The sequence below is a fragment of the Cupressus sempervirens genome, chromosome 5 (genome assembly GCF_028749045.1).
Source record: "Cupressus sempervirens isolate cs-2001-9-10 chromosome 5, ASM2874904v1, whole genome shotgun sequence".
NCBI classification, from domain to species: Eukaryota; Viridiplantae; Streptophyta; class Pinopsida; order Cupressales; family Cupressaceae; genus Cupressus; species Cupressus sempervirens.
In genome coordinates, this window is record NC_143122.1 from 950,562,851 (window position 1) to 950,565,808 (window position 2,958).

General features: G+C 33.5%; 1 pseudogene; it reads left to right on the plus strand.

Moving 5' to 3' along the window:
- Positions 1 to 269: 269 nt before the first annotated feature.
- Positions 270 to 2,727, plus strand: LOC149559105 (pectate lyase 1 pseudogene; annotated as a pseudogene).
- Positions 2,728 to 2,958: the final 231 nt, after the last annotated feature.

Here is a 2,958-nt window from a genome sequence, read left to right on the forward strand (position 1 = left end):
GGGGATTCGTTGCCACCTCAAATAGTCTCTAATTAGTTTAATGGATAAACTTCAGCATTTTGACAGAGATCCATCTCCAAATCTTTACCTCATGTCAAATCCGGAGAGCCTACCGAATCTCATGTCTGTCGCCACTATATGCGCCGCACTATTGCTCTCTTAATTCATCACAACAGCCAAACAAAAAAGCTCTGATATTTCTATTTAAGCTTCATAAGACATAGACTGTCATGCCCTAGGTTGCTCCAACTAAGCAACATTCTAGCGGTATGGAGTTGATCAAAGCAGCAATTGTTTTGCTCTTAGTTCAGGCTTCCTTGGCTTTGCCACAACACTACAATGCAATCGACAAGTGCTGGAGAAGAAACCCTAATTGGGCGCAAGACAGAAAGAGGCTCGCCAAATGTGCAAAAGGCTTTGGAACTCGCGCCAAAGGAGGCAAAATGGGAGAAATTTACACTGTGACAAGGGATGATGACAATCCTGTCAATCCACCACCCGGAAGCCTCAGATTTGCTGTTTCACGCCATCGACCAATGTGGATAACATTTGCAAGAAACATGTACATAACACTACACTTGCCATTATTTTTGACAAGCCATAAGACCATAGATGCAAGGGGGGCAAATGTTCACATTGCGGGTATGTCCTGCTTAAGAATATGGAATGTCACCAACGTTATTATTCATGGTCTTGTTATCCATGACTGTAAGGAAAGCTCACCGGGCAACGTTTTGATCTCCACGAAGAAAGGAGTTGAAAAGATTTATCCGCAGGATGGGGATGCTATTTCTGTGCAAAGTGCTAAGCATGTCTGGATTGATCATAACACACTCTACAATTGTGCTGATGGTCTCATTGATGTTACGCTTGGCTCCAGTTTTATTACTATTTCCAACAACTGGCTGTTTAACCATAACGAGGTAACTGCAATTGAGCGTTTTGATTTGGTTAGATAATTCATCTTGAATGATAAGTAGATTCATATTTATAGGAATCACGTTAAACCACAGATTGTATTATGAAAAAGTCCACTTAAATAACCCTAATTTATAGAACAGACTGTTTAAAACGGATCTATTTGATTCTGTGTTATAATTAGATAGATTGCATGCCTTGTCAAATTCTGAACTGAGTTTGTGGGTATGTCAAACTGTGACAGGCAGTGCTGCTGGGCAACAGTGACAACGTTCAAGCCGACAAAAACATGATGATCACCGTGGCATTCAACCGCTTTGGACCAGGCCTCATGCAACGTATGCCAAGGTACTGCTAGATAAAATGCCTCTCAATGACTTTTAACATGTGAAGAATAAATTGAAGCATCAATCCCCACCAATCCTTAGCCCATGCAACCAAATATGCAATTTATTTTAGAAATCTACAGAATCTATTCATTTTAACTCCACCTTTATAGTCATTTTAATGATGATTAAACCATCTTACAATAATTTTAATTTCTATAATTTTTTATAATTTATGTTTTTCTATATTGTGTACTTTGAATTTATAGTAATATTAAATATATTAATTTAGAAAATATGAGATTGCATTTTTAAAATCTAATAATTCATTCATTTTAAAAAAAATTTGTCAGAATTTAGAGGTTGAGCCTCTTGAACTAGGGGGCCCAAGACTAAGTTTTATCTAATGCATTAACTATTCAATTTAGTATAAGAGTTAGGACATATGAACATGATTTTATTTTAACATCATTTTCAGTAATTTTACTACTTTTGATACCAATGTTTAATTTCTAAGGTGTGTAGGCCACCTTAAACATGGCACACTAAGGAGAGAATTAAGTTTAGAAAAAAGTAAGTCGACTATTTAACATATTTATCTTGGAATGAAGCTTGTGTGTGTCTATATTTCTAGTCATACAAGCCTGTATTGAATCTTTTTGGTAGTCTATACTTCTATAGATATTATTATTTATTTCTAACTTCAAACTTATAGTCTTTAAATGAAATGAGATAAATCATTTAAAGACTATTGAATAGAACAAATGCATCTTTGTGAGTAAATATTTTATTCAATGTTAGATCCTAAGAGAAGAAAACCTATATTAGACATATTAGTAATAAACTGTTTAATTTTCTATGATACTATTGATGTGCTACATATGCTACAAATAAATTAAATTTGATAAAAAAAATTAAATGTTATTTTATTTTTTTATAAAAATATTCGACTTTTTTAAACCTAAAATAATATAAGTTTTGTAGTATATTATAAATATGTTAACTATTCTATAAATAAATAAAACACATATTTGTTTTATAATAAATTTAATTTTAATTATAAATAGAAATGGACATCCATATCCCTATAAATTGACTAATTGTGTTTCATTGCCTTTGCAGAATTAGAAAGGGGTATGCCCATGTAGCCAATAACTTCTATCTTCCTTGGGGAATATATGCAATTGGAGGAAGTTCTGATCCCACAATACTGAGTGAAGGGAATGTGTTTGTGGGTCCAAATGACTACACTAAAAAGCAAGTCACAGAGCATAAAGGTTCTGACTGTTCGTTGAGTGTGTGGAGATCAGTGAATGATGAATTTTTGCATGGGGCCTATTTTGAACAATCTGGTCTGGGCGACCCGCTTCCAATGCCGGCCTACAAACTTCATGAGTCTTTTCGAGTATTAAGAACGAGAATCGTACCTTTAGTCACGAAGGATGCTGGAGCTCTCACTTGTATTCCACATGTTCAATGCTGATAACATTTTTTTTTAAAAACCAAATTGATATTAATTGTAATAAAAATTATTTTGTTTTTTGGGTTTTCAATTGATTTAAATTGAAGGAAAGAGACTTTTAATATGAAATGATGATTTGGTTAGTCCGGGGGAATTAATGTGAGTCAATAATACTTCAATAGTTCTATTAATATTTATATCATGTATACTAATGATACAAAGTTGTATATAAATAATACATGTTGTATAGCA